Source organism: Grammomys surdaster, unplaced genomic scaffold, assembly GCF_004785775.1.
Source record: "Grammomys surdaster isolate TR1022 unplaced genomic scaffold, NIH_TR_1.0 752, whole genome shotgun sequence".
Lineage (NCBI taxonomy): Eukaryota > Metazoa > Chordata > Mammalia > Rodentia > Muridae > Grammomys > Grammomys surdaster.
Window position 1 is genome coordinate 694,550 of NW_021605171.1, and position 26,076 is coordinate 720,625.

The 26,076-nt window shown below is 41.1% G+C and overlaps 1 protein-coding gene and 2 pseudogenes across 1 annotated transcript in view; all 3 read right to left on the reverse strand.

Annotated features, from left to right (window-relative positions):
- The window catches only part of Gng12 (G protein subunit gamma 12), a 118,009-nt gene that overhangs the window by 68,460 nt on the left and 23,473 nt on the right, over positions 1–26,076 (reverse strand). The gene's annotated exons all lie outside the window — the stretch shown is intronic.
- Positions 5,468–6,100, reverse strand: LOC114633814 (annotated as a pseudogene).
- Positions 17,172–17,973, reverse strand: LOC114633815 (annotated as a pseudogene).

Here is a 26,076-nt window from a genome sequence, read left to right on the forward strand (position 1 = left end):
AGAGAAATAATACAAGAAGAATAAAACATCAAAAAATAAAAAGAAGTGGATGAAAGTCTTTACAAAAGACTTGAATGATTAAAAATACTATTGGAACATGAAGTCCACATAATAACTAAAGATATTTTAAATTTCTTCATTTAAATAAACCTTGTTGTCCATATTGAGGTTGACAGCATGATGTTATGAGATAATTATATAAATGGAGAAATGGTCCCCACAGCAGCACGGATTAGCCCCATATCCAACTTACTTTCTTTGTAAGAAGAAAAGTTCAAGTCTTCCCTACACATTACTCATCTTAGTTCGTGCTTGCAGCTTCTACTTCCTCACCTTACATCTGCTTCTTTGTGCCCTCTGACCTACAGCTGTCCAATTCTTCCCCTGCTTGATTTTCACAACTAAATTGTCAAGATCCTGTACCTCTCAGCTCAGACTAGACAAAATACGAGACCATGATAACTGTATGGCGTCTGACACACATGCATGTACATAAGCATGAGGCACACCCATTCGTACATGTGTTGAGGTCAGGTGATGTGACATGTCTTCCTCTATTGCGCTCCATCCTACCTATTTTATTTACTTTTTATTTTCTGTATATGAGTGTTCTGGCTGCATCTATGTATGTGGGCCACAGCGTCCTCTTCTGGAGAACAGATCTTCTCTAACCTCTGGGCCAGCTCTCCAGCTCTTTCTTCCTCCATACTTTTTTGAGATAAGGTTTCTCACCAAATCTCAAGGTTACCCTTTCAGCTAGACTACCTAGCGAGTGAGCCCTGGGATCTGTCTAAGCACTAGGGTAACAAGTGTGCCGCTACACTCAACTTTCATATGGTTCCGGTAACCTGAACTCAGGACCTCAAGCTTGGGCAGCAAAGACTTTTTTTTTATTCATGGAAATATTTCCCCAGCTGTCAAAATGGAGATAGATACCAGTCCCCATTTTTTCTTAAAATAACCCATCAGTTCCTGTTTTAACAGAAATCCAGGTACCTGCCCTTGTTCTTTATACCTCCACTAATCCTCATGGCAGCTTTTTGTGGGAAGTGTGCCATGAGGCCCCTGAAGCACAGTGAGATTATGGGCCTTGTCTACGGCTTTCAGACGGTGGCAGGGTCTGCCTCCAGAGTCCACACTTGTAGCAAAGCTATGCTCAATTAAATCGGAACGTTTTCAAATAAGACATTCCTTTCATTTTAATTGTAAGCATTAATTATCAAAATCAGCTTTCATGATAACATGGTTAGACAGTAACAGTAATGTCAGAAGGGAGAGTAACTTTATGCTTCTACTTTGAAAACAATTTGACTTGGGAACACGAAAACAAAAGCAGTCCTGGAGTCAAGTAGAGTGCAAGGAATCTGGCATCTGCTTGAATGAAGAGGAAGGGGAGGAGGGAAGGACCACGTGGGATCTACAGAGCACCTTGTGTCTATCATCTATCTCAGCTAAAGGCTCATTACTTTATCATTCTGCAAAAAATCACAGGTAAGTATCTAAGTTTTAGCAGCAGTAGGGAGTTAAGGCAGAAAGACTAAACCAGAAAAGAACAGAAAAAACCCACATCCTTTTGCTTTATTAATGCTTGGGCAGAAATGAAGTGAAACTTAGACCCACAGGGTGAATTGGCCAGCTCAGCCACTACACCTCATAGCCTGCAGGCTAGGGCGGCAGCACACTGTTGTTCAGAGTCACACCCAAACCTGCAAGAAGTCTCACACAACCCAGTGTCTCATTCCCACCACACCTCACAGGCATGCTACTCTTCAGTCATCCAGACCTCCTGGTCAGCCAGTCCAGTGATAACTAAGCTCGCCACTGCAGTAGCATTTTTCTCAGCTGACAAACACACATTAGACAGCGGATATAGTAAGAGCTGGTCTTTATAGAGCCAGGTACCAAAGCACCACAAGCTCCCTTAATGCTGTCAGTAATTCTGTGAGTCACCCTTTATTGCCCCATTTAGCAGGTAAGTACACAGGCATAACTAAGTCAGTAGCCTAAAGTCACAAGGCTTGCAGGTAACAGCAGCAGACGGTGAAGTCGGTGAAGACGGTGAAGTCGGTGAAGACAGACAATCTGCTTCCGGTGTTGGTGCTCTAACAGCTACACTGAATCTGTACCTGCTTGATCCCACTGCCCTCCTTACCATCCTTACACCTACTGCCACAGTAGCTCTTAGGCTTTAGTTTATGATGTGCTGGTCTCTCTGCAGACTTTTACAGAATCTTGAAAGGTTGAGAACCACCTCTATACCTCATCTTTGGATCTCTGATATCTAAGATGTTCAGTATACAGTGGGTGCTCAGTAAAGACACATATGGAAAAGTGGCATTGCAAGGATAGGACACAGGGCTTATAAAAACACATTAGAGTAAAGAGTCTCTGGGTATATCTACTCCAACAAAGCAAGTGTTATCTTTGTCTTTTAAATGCAGCCATCACCAAGTACCATTACTTCCTAGGCCTATTCAGTACAGGAGAGAACATAAACAACTCGAGTTTCACTGGCTTAACCACATCCCCAAGAGATTCATCACTTGATTCTACCTTGGATATGGATCATGTGTACATGCATGTGTCTGCTAGTGTGTGTAGGGCAAAGTACAACTTGGGGGGAGGGTGGTGTTCCTAAGGCATCATCCACCTGTTTTTGAGACAGAGTCTCTTTCTGACCTAGAATTCTCCATGGAGGCCAAGCTGACAGCCAGTGAAGACCAGGGACTTGCCTGTTACTCTCTGTGTAGCACCCGGATTACTGTGTGCTACTACAGCTACCTTTTGTACATGGGTGTGCTTAGGGTTGAATTTAGTTCTTATGCTTGCAGAGAAAGTAGTTTACTGACTGAGCTACCTTCCTGGTCTCGCCATATGGGTCTTACATGGAAAGCATGCCTAAGTAGTAGAATATAATGGCTTTGGCTGGAGAAAAGAGACCCATAATGAGAAAGAACTGTTCTTGTTTGCCGGGAAATGGCCTAGAGTTCTATGGCATCTTTCTAAACTCCTCCTGGATGACCACAGAAAGGAACTTTATATAAGGACATGGTCCTTTAACAGTAGAAAAAATAGCTTTAGGATCAGAGACATGCAAAGACCTCCCGCGAGAAATAGCTCTAATCCCAAAGACTGCACCAGGACTGTGGTCCAGCACACACTCAACATATAAATGCTGTTAGCTGTAGTGTTCATTGAAGTTCAGAGACATCACTTACTATCTTCTCATGAACATGAGTACCAGCAGCATCTGTCATTCACAACAAAATTACACATCTGTATTTTGAGTTTTGTTATCTTAAGTATTTACTGAGAGATTTACAAAGCACTGTGAATGCAGCAGTGAATAAGGTGAATGGTGTTTCTGACATAAGGCCTGTACAGGGTAATAATCTGCAGGAACACTAAGAAGTCAATTTCAAGCAATGGTAGCTCTAAAACTTTTTCACAAGTGCAGAGAATGTCACAACTCCTGAAGAGTTCATCTATGTCTCCTTTGCAGCTACACAGAGGTATCTAGAAGAGGCAACAGTGGGCAAAAGGTGACCAATTCTGATGCCACTTGACTGCTCAGGTGAGGAATGGTGGTCTAGAATGGTAATGATAGAAACAGAAGCGAGTGGACTCTGAAGGTAAAAATGACCAGGACCAGCAAATGATGTGGATGGGGGGCTTCTATCCTAGGAACAGCATGTCCCCAGGAGGTGAATGCTCCACTTTTAACTAAAGGGGCTTCCACTTCTGCCTCCACTCACGATGGACTCCTTGTTGGCAGACTTGGCTTAAGCTGTCCATTGAGAGTAATCCAGAGAGAGCCCATCCTTAATATGCAGACTAAAAGTCTATTTTTTAAAAAAGATTTATTTATCTTATTTTACGTGTGTTTTGCCTGCATGCATGTGTATGCACCACATGCATGAATGGTGCCTACAGAGGTTAGAAAGGGGTTCCTAGACTTGAAGTTACAGATGGTTGTGAGCCATTATGTAGATGCCAGGAATAAAATTCATGTCCTCTGCAAGAGCAGCCAGTACTGTTAACCACTGAACTACCTCTCCAGTTCCTTGTAGTAGCTGGTAGTCCATGTTTTCAACCAATGCATGGATAAGTTGAGTAGTCTGACAATACCAGTATCACAGAAAAAGTTTAATATACCTGTTCTTCTATGTGTGTAAACCAGAGGGCAAATTGCTAGAACCAGCATTCTTTTTCACCATGGATTACTGGGTTCAAACTCAGGTCATTAGGTCTGGCAACAAGGGCCTAATGGGCTGAGTCATATCATGGGCCTACACCAATTCTTCTGTTTTGTTATACTATGAAACATACATGACATTATAGAATAAGGGATGGGGAGATGCTCAGCATTTGAGAGCACTTACTGCTCTTGGAGAAGATCCATGTTTGGTTCCCTGCACCGAAAGGCTTATAACTGCCTTTAACTCGTAGTGCAAGGAGACCTGATGCCCTCTTCTGGACTCCACATGCAATATGGTGCTCATAAATTCATATTGGCTCATACTCATTAGATATGTAAATCTTTTTAAAAATATTAGTGTGTTTCACTGTCCTAGTGCTGGAATTTTTGGCAATTACTTGAGATGGATGTATGTGTTTTTATATGATGTTGACTTCAGTTCATGTCTTCAGCAACACAGCTGGGTAAGGATAGAGGAAAGGGAGAGTTGGATCCTTAATTAGTGAACAGTACGTTCTTGAATAGTTATCTCTGAGCCTCAGTTTTCTCTAGTATAAAATGGGAACTAACAATACTGTTTGCATATAGTTGTTAAAATGAAAAAACTATTAGCACAGTGCCACTCAGAAACATTCAGTAGGGGTTAGAAGGCTCAGTGGTTAAGAGCATTTGTTGCTCTTCCAGAGGACCAGGGATAGATTCTCAGTACCCTATGGTGGTTTATGACCATCTACATCTCCAGTCCCAGGAGATCTGATGCCCTCTTCTGACTTCTGCAGACACCAGGCACACATGGTACACAGATATACATACATGCCAAACACTCATACATATATACAATAAAAATTTTAAAAGGAAAAGATTCCCTAAGTGATAGTCACTACTTTAAAAAAATTTTTTAATATACATTATTTTATTACAAATTAAAAAAAAGAAAAAAACAAAAAAAATTCAACATCCTAAAAAAAATTCTTTTTACTGGTAATACAAATTCCTATGAAGTTTTTTTTTTGCTACCATAAGAAATTAAAGAAACCATTAAATATTTAGAAACATTCATCATCAAAAGCTTTAAATCTAACTGTACGTTGTAGCCCTTGAAAAAGCTACAAACTTTTAAAAAAGTATTTTCTCTACAAAGAATCTCATCAGCTATACAAAAATCTGTACAGTTTTTATACTGAAGCTAATGTTGAGCTGCACTTGAATTTCACATTCTTAGCAAAATAATTGCCTGAGCACATATACTCCACACTTTAGGACAGCCATTTATTCTTCATCCTCATCTTCCTCCTCTTCATCTTCATCCTCTTCTTCCTCCTCCTCCTCCTCTTCATCTTCTGGTTCATTCTTCTTCTTTGAGCCTGTTGGCCTACCAGGACCCTTCTTTCCTACTTCACTTTTGCCCTTGGCACGGTATGCAGCAATATCCTTCTCATACTTCTCCTTTAGTTTAGCTGCTTTCTGCTCATACGGTTGTTTATCTTTGGCAGATTGCTCAGACCACATCTCACCCAGTTTCTTTGCAGTATCTCCAATAGACAGGCCAGGGTGTTCACTTTTGATCTTTGGGCGATGTTCAGAGCAAAACAGGAAGAAGGCAGACGGTGGTCTCTTCGGAGCATTTGGATCTTTTTTCTTTCCTTTTTTATCACCTTTGGGAGGGACATAGTTCTTCATCTCCCTGTCATAACGAGCTTTGTCGCTCTTAGCCAAATCCTCAAACTTCGACTTTTTCTTTGCAGACATGGTCTTCCATCTCTCGGAGCATTTCTTCGAGAACTCAGCGAAGTTGACCGACGAGTCGGGATGCTTCTTCTTGTGCTCCTCCCGGCAGGTCTGCACGAAGAAGGCGTACGAGGACATTTTGCCCCGCGGCTTGTTGGGGTCACCCTTACCCATGATGATGGCGTGGTGTCTACCTGGCGCGAGCGCTTCCCTCAGACCTCCACGGAGAGACTTCCTTCCCCACGCTCCGGCGAGAACTGGTTGTACTTTTAAAATTTTAAGCCTTGACTACTGTGTATGTTTCTGTATGCATTTAAAGTTGTTCATTTTGAGAGCCTTAATTTACTAAATCATTCCTATCATGCTGGAATTTGAAAAGTGACTAATGGCTTACATCTTTATAAATACAATAACTTTGGATGTCTTTTTGATTTAGCTTTGTAATTCTTCTATTTTACTTCTCTAGTTTCCTTGAATTCAAAGAATAGAATTGCTAGTTGGTTTGTTTTTATTTTTCTTTTCTTAAAGGGGATTTATTTAAAAGTATATTTATTAATTTTAGAGAATTTCATATAATGCATTCTGATGGCAATCACTTCCCACTCCTTTCCCAACTCCTTTAAGATCCACTTTCACCTTCCTTTTTATTTCTTTTAACTCCTACTGAGTCGACTTTGTACTGTTTATAGACTCATTGTATAGGGCCATCCACTGAAGTGTAGTTTACCTACCAAGAGGTTGACATAGCATGAAAGAAATGGACTCTCTCTCTCCTAGAAGCTATCAATTTTTATCACTATCTCATCAGTGAGGAGTGGGACTTGTGAGCCTCTCTCTACTAAAGGAACTTTTATTAGCACACCACCAACAAAATAATGAATGAACAGTCCCTTAGATCTATTTTACTAAGCAGTTTTTAGGATTTGTCTGTGGGTGTGTGCCTGTGGGTGTATATGTGTGTGTATGGATATGTGTGTATGTGCACTTGCACACCACATGCACATAGGAGCCCATGGAGGTTACTAGAGCATGTTGAATGCACTGGAACTGGAATTACAGGCTGTAGTGGTCCACCACAAGGGTGCTGGAAACTGAAGCCCTATCCTTTGGAAAAGCAGTAAGCTCTACAGGGAGCCATCTCTCCAGCATTAATTCCTAAAATCTTAATATTTTATAAATAAGATGGTTAATGTTTTGCTTTTTCTAACTTAATAAAAATGAAGATTTCCTATTTATTAGTGATTTGTTACAATGAAAATACATTCTTTGTTCATTTGTATTATTAGTTTACCGTTTTTTCTTTTAACTATGTCTTCTTTACAGTTTATCATCAACAATATATATGTGTATAACACACACACACACACACACACACACACACACACACTGCTACAAATATATTCCCAAAACTTTTGTAATTTTGTTGTTTTTCTTGTTTGTTTCTTTTTTGAGACAGAGTTTTGCTATATAGGTGCTGTGGACGTAGAACTCACAATGTAAACCAAACTGGTCTTGAACTCAGATATCTATCTGCCTCTTCATGCCTAAGTGCTAGGATTAAAGGTGTCACCACCACACTAGCAGTTTTTAAAATTCTGAGGCAGCTTTCCTCAGTTATAAGACATTTAGTAAATATGCAACAGCCATATTTGTTTAAGCCTCATAAACAATGATATTTCTTGGTGAAATTTTTAGTGAAATGTTTTTGATTGCTTTTCAAAGTCCATTTCTATCTACTTTGAACTTCATAGTTAGTATATGGAAAAGCTTCCATGTATAACAATTCCTTCCTACAGAGTAGCATGGAAAACTGAGGTACAGACTACAGGTGACACTGTAGGGTCCCTGAGTCCTTTAGGCAACTATAGACCAGACTCTGGGTCTCTGAGGAAAGAAATGTTGTGAGGTAAAATGAAGAGATGAATTGTGTACAACATTATACCCTCTCAGGTTCTGTACCATGGCAACACCAACACCACCCCCTGATACACACACACACACACACACACACACACACACACACACACACACACATGTCACTGTCATGGTTGGCTTTTTTGGTGTATTTTCATAAAATCTCACAGAACCAATTCTGTAGCATTTCTATGGAAACCTTTACAGTATCAGGGAACCATTCGCCGCTCTGGAGGCTATCAAGAAATGTTAACAAATTCAGCAAGTCTACCAAAGTGATAATTATCCTTAACCTGTCTTTTATGAAGTTAATAATTTAAATAACTTAAATATAATCTAGGCTTTGCTCTATTTTATTTGTTTTGAGACAGGGTCTCATTATGTAACCCTGGCTAGCCTAGAACTGGCAGTGAACTTAATTGTCTTGATCTTCTAACTGCTGGGATTACAGGTGTCCACCACAAGTGGCTCTGCTTTTTTTTGTTTGTTTCTGTTTTGTTTGTTGGTGTTGTTTTTTTTTTAACTTGGAATAAACATACATTTTCTCACAAGTGTTTCCTCATTCTTTGTTCAGTACAATCACTCCACTCTCTAAAGCGCTACAACTTTTCCTTCCATCAATGTAATTCACAATACACTGCACTTAAACTGCAGGGGAAGGCTTCGAGAGGCCACTGTTTTTGTTGTCCTATTTCCCCACTGTCTAGCACTATGCAGAATAATACTAATTCAGGGTTTCGAAAAGACATAAAAGGATGTTGGACAGTTAAGTATCAAGCCTTAATGGAAAGAGCAGTGCACTGTACGTTCCATTAACTGTATGTTCTGTTACATCACAAACACACTCCTATCCTGAGACAATTTTGAAGCATCCTTAGGCCCGAAGTCTGTATTAGCTAAACCATGCTAAGCTATATTAAACAGAGTGTCCCAAGATATTTAACACGTGGCATCAATCTGTGCCTTTCTGTAAATATGTCTGTTGTGCTTTTATCTGCAATTCACATTGAATCCAATCTTCGAGAGTCCTGTGTGAGTATGTGTGTGTATGTGTGTGCATATGTGCATATATGCATATCCCATATGGATATGGTTAGTATGTCACAGAAATATGGAACATCTGTTTCCTAACACAGTAAAATTCACGGGAAGCAACTGACATTAATTGGCAAGAAAACAAAAGAATTTGGATCAATATATGAAAGGAAAACATCGACAATTCACAGCCAAATACAGTAGAGCCTGTGTGTCATCCCATCTTCAGAACTGTGTATGATGTCACATCTTGATAAATCCTTGCTATAACATAATGTATTTAATATATATATATATATACACACACACACACACACACACACACACACACACACACACACACACAGATGGACATTGCACCCACCCTATATAACAGGTTTTCAGTCTCTATACCTGTCTGCACTGATATTTATGTCACTTTGGCAGGCTTGGCTGGCTTGGGTATAATTTTCATAAATCTTCAGTGTCCTACAGGACAAACTAAGACCCAACTGAACTGGACAACAGTCCTGATGGAGTGGATAAGGCCTTTTGAGAGAGCTAATGTCATCATCTCCCAAGGAGAAGGGAGGGGCAACAGCTGATATACTGTAGAGGCAGAAGGTTTGCAGTGTGTTGGTTCTCTCACCATCTTACCCCATCTAAGCATTCTGGCATCTATATGTGCCTAGCTGAAAGATGTTGGGAAGACAAAACAAAATGCAAGCCTTCTCCTTGAGCAGCTTATAGTAAATCATAGATAACACAATCAGGCAACTGATGCATGGAAGCAGTGGTGGCTTAAATCCAACTGTAGTAAGGACACAGGACTCTTTACTGAGCAAGAAGAGCGCCTGTACCAGTCCAGAATGCTCATGGGAAGCTTCCAGGAAGATGGTGTGATGAGTGATCAGGGCTAATGAGAAGAGAAAAGGAATTCTTAGGTACTTCAGTGGTTGCAAAGAGCTTACTGTGAGGAGTTCAAGATGGGAGAGGTGCCTTATTACTGAAGAACTACTAGGCACCCAGAACCTTAATTGAGTGAACCATAGTGCAAACTATGCAGCAATGGAGTAACCCACAAGATCTCTAACATCTTCACTTTGAATCCTTGGTATAGACAACGGTTATCAAGGAAACCACTAACAGCCATGTACTCAACATACCTGCTTAGGTTGACCTGGACTCTGTGTAAGATGTTGAATATACTTGGGCTGTAAACTAAAGCAGCAGACTGTTCAAGAATATTCCTTTCCACACAACAGGTAGTGAGTAAAATGTAAAACAGGCTAAATGGCTTTCCTACAGGAGATGCAGAAAGCTTCTAAGCCATTAAGTGCCAAAGGCCTGCTATTAAATCCTAGTTCAAATGCATCTACCCAGGAAGCTTAGCAAATGCTATCCGGTTTCAATTTTCTGGTAAGAAGAGTGTCAGAAGAATGAATGGGGATGTGAGCTTTAGTAATTTGACAAAAAAGCAATGCTGTCTAACACACTGTTAGAGCTTAATGAAAAAATGCTAAAAGTCCAAAATGCTTGGATAGAACTATTTAAGAAAAAAGCTATTTGAGAGAGAAGCCCCCTCCCCCAGGAAATAAAAGATCTAGAACTTAGCAGCATTTATCACTGATAATGTAGGTTAAAACTACTTTGCCTTCTAAAAATTCCAGTTCTATTGGATTCTCTAGGCTGTTAGATTTTATGTTGAAAATAATCATTCTATCTACATGGTTTACTTCTCCTCTTTGGATTTCTGTCGATACAGTGTCTTGCTATATAGCCCAGGCTGACCTCAAAGCTTACTGCAATCCTCCTGTCTCACCCTTTCAGGCGGCTAGATCATAGGCATGAGACTCCACCCATGGCCATTTCTGGCTCCTTTCTCATCACCTCACATCCAGTAATATAAGTTAAATTCTACTTCATTTTGTAAGCAACTCCAGAGACTCCTGCTTTAAAATACCTCCTGAATCTATTCAGCTTCTACGCTCACCTCTCCAAGGCAGCTAATGTCTCTTGCACAGACATAACCCTCTCCAGATTCTGGACCTCATTCTTGACTCCTCATTCTGGTCTCCATCCAGTAAGCAAAGGGCTGTTCACTTTACTCCCCTGCTCAGAAGTCTCAGCAGACTTACCATACTGACTGAAGACCATCCCTTGGCCACCATGCCCCCTTGGCCTAGCCTTCAATCTAGACACATGGAGCCTGTTTCTCTTCAACTATCACTAACAAGCTCTAGTCTTGAGGCCTTCAAGTATATTCACTTTTCTATAGGGACCATAAGCAGACATGTACTCCTGCCTATCTGGTTTCTTCAGGTTCTCCAGGTTTCTTCAGAAGAGCCCTCCTCTCCCACTGTATTGAGTTTATATGTGTGTGGGGAGGGAGGGAGAGAGAGAGAGTAAGCACACATGCTCATATATAGGTACATGCATGTGACCTGAGATACAGAGAACAGGTGTCTTCTTCAATCAATTTCCAGCCTAAACCTCAAGTTTACTGATTTGCTAGACTGACCAGACAGCAAGCTCTGGGGTCCGCCTGCCTATACCACCAGTGCTGCTTTGTCTGGCTTTTACATGGGTGCTGAAATTTGAAGACTCAGGCCCTCATGCTCACACAGCAAGCCCGTTGCCCACTGAAGCATCTTCCATCTCCCACAGGTATTATAAAATGGCCAGAAATATTTTCTGTTGAACTTGGTTTCAGTTAGTACTAGGAAGATGTTTTTCATTTCCAAAAATGACAAACAAACCAAGATAAATAAATAATGCCATGTTGACTTGCAAAGAAATTACATGAGATCTATGGAAAAATATGGCTATACTCGAAATGTTTGGTAGGTAGCTGGTGTTCTTCAGTCTTCTATCTCTTAAGACCTCAAGGCTTTGCTGCTTTAAACATTATACTCCTGTTTGCCCTATCTGTGGTTAGTAGCACAGTTTCTTCCAGTTACTGCTAAACACTGCTGGCTCTGATCTCAGTGCCAAGTGGGTTGCTCCACTACTTTTGTTGCTTGGTTCAATGAAGTTTGGGGCCAACAGCCACTGAAAACACTGTCGAACATTAAGAAAACTCCTGGGAGAGGGAGTTTTAGAAACAAGCACAAACCCTTCCCAAGTGGGTCCTTTTGGGTTCAGGCAGCTTGGCTGATACGGGTGCCTTTCAGAGGGGCAGTGTTTCCTCTTCATGAATGAGTCCCATTGATGAGGACATACTAAGTAGGCAGTGTTAGCTCTAGAGACAGCCACTCTACCCTGGCTTCTGTGTGGGATGGTAGAAAAGGGGACCCCACAGAGACCATTCTTTCCCATCACACTTTCACCTCCCTTTGTTTGCCTCTCTAACAAGCCTCAGTCAGCTCCAACAAGTTAGAGCAAGTGCCAATTGTCTTTTCTTGTTCCAATTGGTTTTCTTTTTACATTTTATTTATTTTGTTGTGAGGTGAGGGCTGGGCCAAAGTGTGCCTGTGGAACTCAGGGAGTCAGGCTTGCTCAGCAAGTACTTTACTCGGTGAACCATCTCACCAAGTGCTCTTCCCTGTCCTTTATGTTTGTTGTAAGAGAGGGTCTTTTCAGCTCAGGCGTGCCTAGTACTTGAAGTCTACCTGAGCTGGTGTCCCGAATGCTGGGAACACAGGTCTGTAACACCCACCAGATAATCTCTTCCTTTCTTTTAAAACAACTCATTTATTTTTATGTGCATTGGTGTTTTGCCTGGATGTATATCTGTGTGAAGGTGCTGGATACCCTAGAACGTGAGTTATCGGCAGCTGTGAGCTGCCATGTACATGAAGGAAGTGAGCCTGAGTCCTCTGCAAGAGTACTCAGTAGTCTTAACCATTGAACCATTTCTCTAGCCCCTAACCTCTCTATTTCTTAAAGCAGAATCTTTCTGGAGCTTTTAAAGGTGAGACTTTGGGATTCTTTCATAAAAATAGGCACTCTTTTAAAAAATGTTTATTGCTCTTATTAATTGTGGTAGGGAGGTACACTTATGCGATAGCACACATGTGGAGGTGAGGAACAACTTGTGGAAGTGGGTTCTGCCCTTCTACCACATAGGTCCTGGGAATCAAACTCACACCAGACATGGCAGCAAGTGCCTTAGCCTCTCACTGCTGGTCTTGTGCACTGTATGTTCAGATGCTGATTCCTGTGTCCAGAGATCTAATTATGCTAGCACTGTCATGATTATTGAACCATTTGCTATATTAATGTAGTGTAAAGAATGTTCCTTAATTATCTGACTGGTTAATAAGGAGCTGATCAGCCTATGGCTGGGCTGAGGAGATAGGAAGGTTAGACTTCTGATCCCAGCCAGGGGTCTCAGGGAGAACAAGAGGAAAAACCCCAGGAAAAGAGAGAGACTCAGTGGAGAGACCAAGAGGTGGCCATAAGGCAGAGGGACCAGGAGGTGTCTTGATAAAAGCAGATTCCCAAGAGATTCACCATGAGGACATACATGAGAGTAGAACAAACCAGGGTCAGACTCAGATTGAAGGTAAAGAACCATGTGGCTGAGAAATAGCATAGAGGACTAGAATAGCTCAGAACCTGCCTAGTCGAGGCTTATAGATTATTAATAAACTTAATCTGTCTTTGTTTCAATTATTTGGGAGCTAACAGGAACAGATAAGGATTTAGTGCTTAAATTACAGATTACAATATTCCTAATTTTCAATCACTTGAGAATTTACGGCACAGTTCAAAGATCTGATCACATGCTAATACTACATATAACATAAATAAAACACACTGATTTTTCTGTCCAATGACCTCCTCAATAAGTACAGTGTAACAAATTATGCATGAGTCTTGGACTTTTATTTATGAAGCTTCTTTAATGTTTAAATGGTCCTGTCTGTGATGCGCTATCCTCTCACTGCTGGTCCTCTCTGTGACATGGTAACCTCTCTCACCAGTGGTTCTGTCTGTCATGTGGACAGACCTCTAACCATACAGGAATTTAAGCTTTTGGGTGGTATGTCCAAAAGAAAATAGTAAATATTAATTACAAAAGAAGCATGTTGTTACTCAAGTTAATATGTCCCCACAAAGCCTCTTTCTTTTTTTCTTTTCTGTTTTTTTTTTTTTAATTAGAAATCTAGATTCCTGGGATATGAGCACAATTTAACTCTGAATGGAATTCCAGGGTCTCTGCTATCTGGACTATGTAAATGGCTTCCTTTCCTCCTCCCGCTCTGTACACCCAGCCCAGGCAGCCAACATAAACCAGGGACTGGTAAGTTTTTAAGTGATCCTCACATTCCTGCACTCTTCTGCAAAGCTTCACTGCAAACACTCTCAAATGTCTGCCTGCCCAAATACTGGTATACATTTTCTTATCCTCACAGGGCTTGGGTTAGTAATTAATCTGTTAATAGTCCTTTGGCCAGTTTTGATGAATTTCTGGCAATACTCAAGGTTAGAACATTTCAGATGCCTAACGCTAACTCCCAACTATCTCCCTATGTGAATTTTTCATTCTTCTATTCTTTCACTACCCAGAAAAAAAAAAAAGCAATGAGTCCTTTCAGACTCAGGGGAGAGGGTGGGAAGAACACTTAGAGTTGGAGGACGGGAGGAGAGCAGAGAAATGCTGTCTTTTAGGCTTGCATGCCAAAGCGATCAGACTCATGAGCTCACAGCAGCTGTGGTTACCTACTCATGACCTGTACAAGACTGGATCTATCAACGTTCATGAAGTCTCACTGTACTCTGAGGAGCTAATGTGGTTAATGGATGCCAGGGAAGGGGAAGTCATTTTCTTGAATGCTACACCACTAGCAACTTGCCCATGGTCTGGTAAATAACCCCCAACCGTGGTTACTTAAGCAACCCTAATTAAAGTCCGTGAGTCATGAGCAGAAACTAAGACATGAAAGGGATGAGCAGCAGAAAGAGGGCACAGGAAGGGGTAAGAGAGGGTTAGGGCGTGAGTATGGTCAAAATACATACATGTTTAATAATGTGAAAGAATAAGTAAATGAAAAAAGTTAAAGTAAGGCAAGGACTGGAGAGCAGGCTCACAGGTACCGCTCTTGCAGAGGGCATCGATATATTGTTAGATGACTCAGAATCCCCTGTAACTCCAGCTCAGGAAGATTCAGTGCTCTTTTCTGGCCTTTGTGGGTACCCACAAACATGGCTATACTCATCAATATTTTTTTAACTGTTTTTTTAAGTGAGGATGAAAACCTCACATATACAACAGAGATAGTTTCCAGTGTTCCTCCTAGATTCAAATCCAACAGAACTGTTAATTCAGAACTTATAACTCCTGAATCCCTTAGCGAGGATATTAGAACCTCACAGAAAAATCCTGTCCAATGAACACCAATCTTTTGTTTTTCTTTTTTCCTCCACTGATTTATGTGCAGTACCACTACTAGCCACTCGGCAGACAGTTTCCAAAGTGTCCCTGCTGACAAAGCCTGGGTTCCTGTGTAGGAATGCTTGAACCTTTGGATAGGTGGCCAAGCTGAGGTCAATTCAATGAGACCTGAAGGGACACCTGGGGAGGACACAAGGAAGGATTCTATGTCCTCAGCGAAAATAGGAGCATGTTACTGGTTCTTTGAAACTAGCTGGAAGGCTGTGACAGTCATTTGGTGACCATGAGAAATTTAAAATTAAAAGGCAATACAACCAAGAGAGTGACTCAATGGGCCAAGACAAGCACGGGCCTTTAATGACAGTAAAGAGAACAGCTACCTCCTCCATGATATAGCCCTTAACTTTTTAGGGTCATGACTGGTCAGTTTGTTTTTCTAATACGTTTAGCCTTAATACTCATGAAATGACAAGGCTTGTGTATTTAGGAACATTTGCTTAGCAAACCCGCAACTGACAGGACAAATATGATGTACTCAAGAAGTATTTATGCCACTGAACTCAGCAGCCTCTGGGCTTTCTCCATCTAGAGCAGCTGCTTCATCTACCAATGGAACCATCCATCCACCAATCAGAGCTGTCTTCTTTCATTTCCTTCTGCCAACAACTAAGTGCTGAACCAGTATTTTACAATGGATACTGCATCAGGCACAAGGGACACAAACCACCTCAGGGACACAAAACAACTATACTCATTTTAGAACAAAGACACCAAGGTTCTTGGGGTCTAAATGTTTTCCTACATTAAAACTATGTTTAACCACATGGGGATTCATCTATCTGAATGTCTTATGCTTGTCACTGTGCAATATATGCCATATGTTTCCCACTGTGCTTCAAATGTTTGTCATTGCTTCAGTTGCCTAACTTACATGTAACAGGAAACTATACTGCTTTTTGATATTCTACAATTCAGGTAAAAGCTGAGCCAAAAGCCACTTACCAGGGCAGGGATTATTTTATTGCCATTACAAGAAGAACTTGAGCATGAGGACATAGGAAAAGGGCAATATACAATGAGGACAGATGTAAAGACAGACCAACAGACTCAGACACAGGCTCTCATCTACATGAAAATATGAACCTGCATTCATAAGAACACCAGTGTGCAATTAAAGTTTGAAACTTAATAAAATAATGGAAACTGGCTCTTCTTTCTACTGCTTCTCTTTAGGGTCCTGCATGCACCCTGAACAAAATAATAATGTTGAAAATTTTCATGAACTATATGCTCACAATTTAACATCTGACCAATGTTTAAAAGGCACATCTTTGCATCCTTGAGTACATGAATGCCCTCTTTTTTCCATTATTATTATTATTATTATTATTATTTTGTTCAGGGTGCCTTCTTGACAAAATACATCTATTTATTTACAGACAAAACATGTAAACTGTTCTTTTTTTATAGTTTAATGTATTTTAATAGCAAACTTACAGGAACAGCACAGAAGACAGACAACATTAAAAACATGTCCTTGCATGCAGGACAACTCAGGACAGTATAGTGACAGATGGAACCTACTGTGTGATAGAAATGCTACAAGCACCAGTTAGTTGCCGTCGGTAAGAAATTTACTTATTTAAAAAAAAAAATCCAAATCCTGGCATTGTCCAGAAAATTTTAACAGGTTTATTTATAATCGTTATAAAGTTGAACTGTTGAAATGTGTTCACTGAAACATTTTGCTTGCATTAATGCTTTACATCTTGCATTTATATTAAAAATTCACACACAAATGAACGTGGAAAAACTGGCAATACCTGATTCTGTCCCCTATGTTTCCACTCGCAATCATATACTTAGGTACCTTTGACCACATGGAAAAAATATCTAACATTCAGAACTACTGATAACAGGAAGAAGGGGAAACAATATTTTTTTTGAGAATGAAATGTTTCCCCTCATAGTGGACTCTTAAGCACGCTCTCCGCGTATGCAGCAAGCTAGCTGGATATCTTTTGGCATAATTATTATACATTTTGCATGGATAGCACACAGGTTGGTATCTTCAAAAAGGCCAACCAGATAGGCCTCACTTGCCTCCTGCAAAGCACCAATAGCTGCACTCGGGAAGCGCAGATCTGTGTAAGTCCTGAGCAATTTCTCTCACCAGACGTTGAAAGGGGAGCTTGCGAATCAGAAGTTCAGTGGACTTCTGATAGCGCCTGATTTCACGGAGTGCCACAGTCCCAGGCCTGTAACGATGAGGTTTCTTCACCCCTCCAGTAGAGGGCGCACTCTTGCGAGCGGCTTTTGTAGCCAGTTGTTTCCTGGGTGCTTTACCACCGGTGGATTTGCGAGCAGTCTGCTTTGTACAAGCCATGGTATGGGCACCTCCTTACTTACCCTCCTTCTCGGTCGGCTGGAGCTCGGGAAGCGAGAGGCGGCGCTGGCGTTAGAGAGTGGTGGCCAAAACATGTAAACTGTTCTTAATGTCTGAAGGCCTCCCAAGAATGAACGCTGTGTGGAACCAGTAATGTAGTACACATTACTGTACTACAGATGCAGGTATGCTAGGCTCCATTCTACAGAGACATGTGCCTTGCCTTGCTGGGCTGGCACTCCATGTATTTCTTCATCCTTCTCTTGGTTAATTCTGGCTAATTCAAGAAGTTCTAAACTTAGATGCAACAGTAACAACAGAAGCAGTATTATTTCCTGAGAATTCTACCACAATGCAGGCACATTGGTAAATGCTTTCCTGTGAATCCCCATTTCAACCTGGTCTTGCATTGTAATCCCAAACTATACAATACAGAAGGCAGGCACTAGACATGTTTGCTGGCTGTATGACAATTTAACTTTCATGTCTCCAGCTCGAAGTAACCGCTATAACGATCAGACTTTTTACAGAGGTAAAGTTAGCTGATGTAAGCCAAGGCTGACAGAAACAGGCTACTTAGCTCCACCTCAGCTTCATCTTAGCTCACTGTGCTATAAGCTCTGGCTTGTTCTCACTTGGAATATTTTATTAGTTAAAAAATATCAGATAAAAAAATAAAAATCATGCCTACCAAAGTAAAGTCTCAGATTATTTTTCTAATAATATCTAACCTATCCTGCCATGAAGACCAAGACTGGGGACTCTCTCCAAGTCTCCGAGACTCTCTCTCTCCTTTAAGGTCTCTATGTGTTCCAGAAAGTCAGTACAGGAAGCCACCCTGCTGCAGGCTGAGCATAACCCGTGACTTAGATAGATGTGAAAACAAGACACCAACTCAAGTAAAAAGAACACACAAGTAAAAATGCACACCAAGATCTAAGGAAGCCCAGGTAAGGTTTGGTGGCCTGTGCAGCAAAGTCCCTTTTTAATTCTGAATTTTGAAAAATTCCCCCAAATTGATTTTACTCAAGTAATCCCCAACTAAACTTTCCAAACTTTTCAGAAGAGGTTCAAACCTTGAAAATGGGTGGGGCAATGAAAAAAAAAATCAGTCCAGCTCCAGGGCTACCTGTGGGGGCATATACTATGTGTGTACACATATCATTAACTAGAAAGCTTTAACTTCAGGGTTATGGCCACCAGCTGACTCCCCACTTGGTGTCCCCTGACCTCAGTGTTTTTCATCTTTACATTCCTGTAGGAGGAGCTAAGGTGAGAGGAGTAAGGAGAGGAAGAGGAGGAGTAAGGAGAGGAAGAGGAGAAGGAAGAGGAGGAGTTAGGGGAGAGGGATGAGAGAGGGGATCATGGAAGCGGATGTGTAAGTGTCTCTAGCAGTCAAAGGTAGTTGGTATATCTAGGTTGGATATTGGGTTACAACTCTGATTGTGTGGGCATCTTGTTATCGATCATTACCAAACATTTAAAGCTTTTGGATAATCTAAGCCTTAGAGTCTCATTTGTACCGAGCCAACGTGGATGGTCTGGTCTCAGCCAAGCACTGAGGAGACAGCGTGGGAGATTGGCAGGCAGAGCCAATCTCCCACGCTGGCGTCTAGTGGGTGGCAGGGCTGGTATCTCTCATGCCTGAGCGGATGGCCTGAGTTGAGCAGTGGCGGTATGGCTACACCCGATCCTGGCCACAGGCCTAGGCTAGCTGGGAACATGGCGGCTGATTAAGAAAAGCCAGATTGAATGCTGCTGTTTTAAATATCTCTTGCAATACATTTCAGCCTCCTGTTTCATCTTCATATGAAGAAGCTGAGCACATGGTGCTGGTGCTTACGCTAGGGTGAGCGGACTTGGACTTAAGGGCTCTTGTCATTAGCTTCCATCAGCTGTGGCTTCCTGGTATAGGTAGGAGAAGGATATACACACTAGTTAGGACAAAAGCCACTGCTCTTCCTGAACAACCAAGGCATAAAAGGGGTCTCTCTTTTTTGTGATACTAGAGATAAAAAAACAAGGCTTTGATGGTGGACTTCTGAAAAGGGAAGAAAATCAATGCTGGTTTTCTCAATAGTCAACCCAGATGTCTGTAACCAAATGTGTATGGGTCTTCTTGTATAAACCAGCAAGCAAGCTGGATCTCAGCTGTATGCCCCTCAATTTGACTTAACTATGATATTGTCTATCTGGAGAAAGCATTTTATCCCATACTTAAGGCACATTTCCTAAGACTTCAGGCTCCAGGTATAAAGCCCTGGTACTTTTTGCCCACACTTCTCACTGAATGGGTAGAACCCCCACCTTCTCTTCATTAATTTGTTAGAGCAGTTCACAGAAGTCATAGATTATTCCTTGTCTATTCAAGAGGATATTAAAGAGGACACAGATGAAGACCAGATGAAGGGATGGATAGCTACAACAGAGCAAGTGGGAAGAGATAAGCAACTATCATGCTCTTTCCAGGAAACTCTCCAAATACTACTCTTCTCAGGTTCTATGGAGGCGTCATTATGCAGGCATGGCTGGCTGGTTAAAATCACCCAGAAGTCTGGCGTGTTGGGACATCTACCACAGCCATCTATTCCTGCTCTAGTGTTCTGTTTTGTTGTTTTATTTAGTTAATCCTCATCCTGAAGCTTCCTAATGGCTGCCTACCATAAATTATCTCATTAGCATACTAAACACAATTAGGACTCAAGGGTGACCACTTGTTATTAGATAAGGAATTGGGGTTCATCCCTGAGAAAGACTATTTCTCTCACTCTCAGCATTCCTTAATTGGCTGCAGTTGTTTGTCTATGAGTGGGGACTCAGGAAAATCATTATAAAATTTTATGAAACATTTTTTGAACTTCCCAATTTCAGTTTCTTATATGTCAACAGTTATTATATATGTCAACAGATTAGGCTAAATAAAACCCCACAGGATTCTCAATTTTTAATTGTCAGAAGGCTTGAGAGACCAAAACATTAGAGATCCTACTTACTGTATTATTATTATTATTCAGTCTCAAAAACAAAACAAAAAGTTGCAATCACTAAATGCTTCAGTAAAGGCTGACTCTTCTAATGCTGTTCAGCTATGAACATCACTGTGGCTGGGACAATGGTACTAACACTTAGGTCCAAAGAAAGACAGGCAAGAAAACATTGACAGGATCCTACCTAGTGCTTTACAGTCCACAGTCAAGCCTGTGTGTATACCAGAGATGCAAAAAAGAGGACTCACTAGAGAAACCAATAAAAAAGAATTGTGGCTAGTTAAGTGTGCAACCAAATCAGAGTGTTTTCCCAAGACACCAGGGTTGATGGTCAGGAGAAGAGCTTTATTCTCTACTGTGTCACATGGTAGATTAAAAAGTTATGTTTGGAAATGAGGCTTAGTTAAACAACTTCCATTGCATCAAGGACATGCTTAAGTAGCATTTTTTTTCTCACTCTGAGCATAAAGTTGTAAGGCATGTAACTACTGCCTTGATTAATAATTAAGCAATAGAAGTTTATTCCATGTCTTTTGTGGCATATTCCAAATGTCAACAAAGTGAAATCACCAAGACATATCTTAATATTATTATAGAAACACATCTCACCTTGTTGATCCCTGAAAGGATCTGAGATAGCTCAGGCTTTGTGGACCATACTGGCAAAACACCTGCTTTTTAAAGGGTTTAGCAAGATCAGCTGAACTTCCACATAAACGACACAAGTCTATACAATGAGAAGTGTCCAGAAAGCTGTAATGCATAGCAGAGCTTTTCAGTTCAGCCATCTAGAGGACACAAGATAGAGCTGCTAAGATGGCTTTGTTGCAGAACAGTGCAAGCTTGACAACATGAGTCTGATCTCCAGAACCCACATAAAGGTGGAAGGTGAGGGAAGTGAGTCCACAGAGAACTTCCAGCATCCATACTAGGGCTGTGACACATGTCCACACACACAAGAAGGAGAAGAAGAAAAAAAATAAAACCTACATTGTACTTTTTTAAGGAACAGAAGGCCAGAAGAAGTTGAAACAAAAAGTTAGCAAGATGCAAGGAGCTTTTTTGGCACATCAGAAGAAAATAGCTCTGAGGAACTAGCACCTTGCATCAGGCAAGGTGTACTCCACAAGGACCACCCAATGCAGTCTAGCAAGAATCAAAAGTGAGCAAATAGCCAGTCTGGGAGCTCTGCACATTCACATTACTCATGCAGGACCAGAAGGAGAAAATATGCAGTAAATACCCACTAAATGAACAGATGAACAACTCAGAGAAATGAACTATTTTTTATGGTAACAAAGACAAGAAATTCTAGGGCTGAACCCAGACTTTATGTTGTTTTCCATAAATCAGTGTCTTCAAAATGGTAAAACAAAACAAAACAAAACAAAAAACAAAAAAAAAACAACCCACGGCTGGGATAGGGTAGAGTGGATGTTAATTCAGGGAATGTCAGAAAACACAGCCAGGAGTGGGGGATGTTAACATAGGTACTCTGTGAAGTGACAGGGTCACATCTATGCTGTGGGAAGATTAAAACAAGCCAGCTCTGAGACTACACAGAAGGGAGAATGGGAGGAGATCAATGTGTATCCCAGTTGAGTGTCTAAGCTGCTCATGAGGATGTTGGACCAAACTCACAGATTGTCTTTAACACTAATGCTAAATCATATGAGTTTAGATGCGTTGCATATCTGATTTTGTCCGTACTTCCCTGCACTACAGAGTTTGGAGTGATACTAATACTAATTTCTCACAGATATTGTGAGCATTTAATGAAATAATTCATGTGGGAAAAGGAGTACAATTCTTGGCTTAATAAACATTGCTTTTAAAAAAGGAAAGAGAAGAAAAAGGAAGGAGAAAAAAAAAACAGGAAAATGGGTGTGGGAAAGAAAGAAAAGGACACAGAGAGAGGAGGAATATTTGCAGACTACTGGAGTGAACCAGACAGTGTCAGCCAGAGCAGTTCTGCCCTCCCTGTTATGATTTCCTAACAGAATAAGCAGCTTCATGTCTTTCCACCATTCCGAGTCTGGGTGATCAGACTGATATGAAGGTGCCACAGAGCACCAGTCCAAGGTCCAAAGGAAGCTAGTGCTGAGGTTGTAAAGGGGGGGGGACTCTAAAACACATGCACAAGTCCACAGTGGAAAAGGAATGGCTAAGTCACAGAAGGACAGAGAATACAATGACTGACACATGTGTGGGACACAGGACACTGATAATGAAGCCGGATGAGAATGAGAAGCAAGATGCTCAAGACATACCTGTAAAACCACTTAGTTCCCACACTCCGGCTGGCCAGGCGTGTTTGGTCCCCACCCTGCCAGCCACACCACTCTCTACCAAACATGAAAGCCAATGCTTTCAGCACTGGACCTGGGCACATTATGTTCTTACATCTCTTCTCTGGAACCAGTGTTTCTTCAAAAGTGCCATATTAAGATCATATTAAAAGCACGGCAAAATGGGCCGAGGAGATGGCTAGTCAGTGTGTACAGTACTAGCCGCACAAGCAGAAGGACCTGAATTGAGATTCCCCAACAGCCTGATAATAAATAAGCAGCTGTGGTGGTGTGCCTGTAAACCTAGTGCTGACAGCAGACACAGGAGGTTCTTTGGAGCCTCCTGGGATGCTAGTCTTGCCAAATAGGTGAGTGAGACTTTGTCTCAAAAAAATAGTGTGCTGGCTAGTTTTATGTCAACTTGACACAAGCTAGAGTCACTGGAGAGGAGGGAGCCTCAACTGAAAAAATACCTCCATAAGAGTCTTAATTAGTGACTGATGTGGGAAGGCCCAGCTTAGTGTAGGTGGTACCATCCCTGGGCTTTGGTCTATAAGAACACAAGCTGCTGAGGAGCCATGGGGAACAAGCCAGTAAGCGGCACTCTTCCATGGTCTCTGCATCAGCTGCTACCTCTAGATTGTTGACCTGTTTGAGTTCCTGTCCTGACTTCCTTTGACGATAAAAATTGCTATGGAAGTGTAAGTCAAATAAACTTTCCTCTCCGTGTTGCTTTGGTTTTGTTTTATGACAGTAACAGCAACCCTAACTAGTTACTATAGAGACTATAGTGAATAAGTGAGGAAGACATCTAATATCAACTGTTGGCCTCCACACGCACACATACAAGAATACATACATATGCATAAACACACATACACAAAGATTAATCAAACTGAAATGAGCAGTGCTACATTGTACGTTTGAAGGTGCAGGTTGTTCACTGGCTGTAGTATAGATCAGCCCCAGGCAGCCTCCACGCCCAGCCACATCTTCCCCTCTGACCCAGTCTAAGTAGTGGTAACACCTCTCCCACAGCTCCCTTTGTGTGTGTCCTTAGGTGTGGCCCTGTTCTAAAGGTCTCTACACACCAGATGTTCAACCAGCTAGTTCTATATAGGTGAGTGAGCCTTGGAGGCAGATGGAAGAGCCACCAGAGGCAAACCAGGCAGGAAGCAGCCCTTCCCTGGACTGAGAAACCGGAAGAATTAAGAGACAGTATGAGATGAGCTTCAGAAGGACAAAGCATGAACAAGCCTTAGAGACATGGGATGTATTATCATGAAGTGAACTAGTTCTGTGCAGGAAGAGACACAAGGAGTCACAGGCACTGCTGTGGTCTACAGCCTTCCCAAGCATAGCCCAACTCAATTACAATTTATTCTTTTAGTATTAAATTCACCTTTAGGAGAGGCATTTCCATTTAAGTCAAATTTCTTTAATTTTTCTCCTCGTGTGATAATGAAAATAGGCACTGATCTAGGGAAGGTGGGAGAGCATCCGGAAGGAACTGGAGCCCACAGCTGAAGCAGCAGTCCTGTAGGCTCCTCTCTACTCTGTGTGTAAGCCCCTGAGGCAGCACACTCACAGCATATCAGCCTGAGGGAAGTGCTTTACAGCCATCATTTACTTTATCCTTACAACAACTTTATGAATTCATAAACAAGCTTCCACAAGAAAAACAAAAGGCACATGTCTGGTAACAATTCTATAAGGCCAACTGACTTAACTTCCTGACTCTGGAGAGTTAAGCATTGCAGACCAGACTGAAACCATCTTGTCCTATTTTAAATCCCCCAGAAACGCATTCCTAGCCCATCCCTGTGTTTAATCCTTGTGACTATGAAACGTTTTCTTAGCAGACCACTAGCCTCTACCTATGATGTCATCAGATAGTCCCTGAAACCTACAACAGGGTCTCCCACTTTGCTATATCCACCCCTCCACACACTTAGTTTATGTTCCTGATGCTGTGTAACAAAGCCCTGACAGAAGCAGCTTAAGGGAGAAGGGGATTATCTCGGCCCATTGTTCAAGACCATGATAAGAGTCCAGGTACAGGAGCATTTGAAACAACTGGTTGCATTGAATCCACAACCACAAAACAGTGAGCCCACCTACCCAACCTGACATTCCCATAAGTATGCACCACACCCCAACACAGTGTGAAAAACCCATCTTGGACTAAAACTCTATGAAATTCCCATATGCAACACATAAACCAGCCTCAAAACACACAGTTCTTTGCTAAGATGGAGCAAGCCCATCAAAAAAAAAAATCAATCTGTGATTTTTTTTTAAGGAGAAAATGGGAATTAACTAGAAAGGGTGTGAGCTGTAGTGTGGGTGCTGTGAACTGAACATGGGTCCGCAGTAAGAGCAATAAAATGGTCTTAGCCAGTAAGCATCTCTCTAGCCCTGATGTTAATTTTATTATGTGTTACGTGTATCTAAAACAATATGTAGAAAAATTAAATTTGCTACTAAAATTTCTAAACCTTATTAACAAAATATTTAACAACATCATTTTAGTATTTTAAACTTAATGTGTGCTAAAATTACTATTACCAACAGGATTAAATTAAGCCATGTACATGTATGCATGTGAATATAAACACCTCAGGATGAGCTGTGGACTTTTGACTATGGCTTTCATGTGTGGAAGCTATGGCTTTGTCACTGTTCTCTCTCTTTGTATCATGCCCCTTCCCTCCCCTCCCCTGCCTACTGTTTCCAAAAACCTTCTATTCCAGGTCCTCAGACAAGTCAAGTCAAATCAGGAATTAACTGTTAAATTTGGGACTGAAGTGAAAAGCCAATGATATTCAAGGACTTTCCTTCCATCAGGCCTAAGAAACAACAGATACTGAAATGCTGACTTTGAGCTCTTTGAGCTTCCTAGTGGAATGGTTTGGATCTGGCACTCTTAAATGTTAATTGTAGAAACTGAGGCTAAAAAGAAAAAAAATTATTGCAGATACAGAAGAGAGATGACTAACATTGTACATTTAAAGGATAATTAAGTTACTAAAATATTAATTTATTACTTTAATAAATTAATTACTTTAATTACTTCTCAAACTATTCTAAATTTTTAAAATCAATTAAGAAAATAAAAAGATTTAGGGACTGGCCCCAGTAGAAACATGCCTGCATAGCTTTCTGTACTTTGCCAATATAATATAATATAATATAATATAATATAATATAATATAATATAA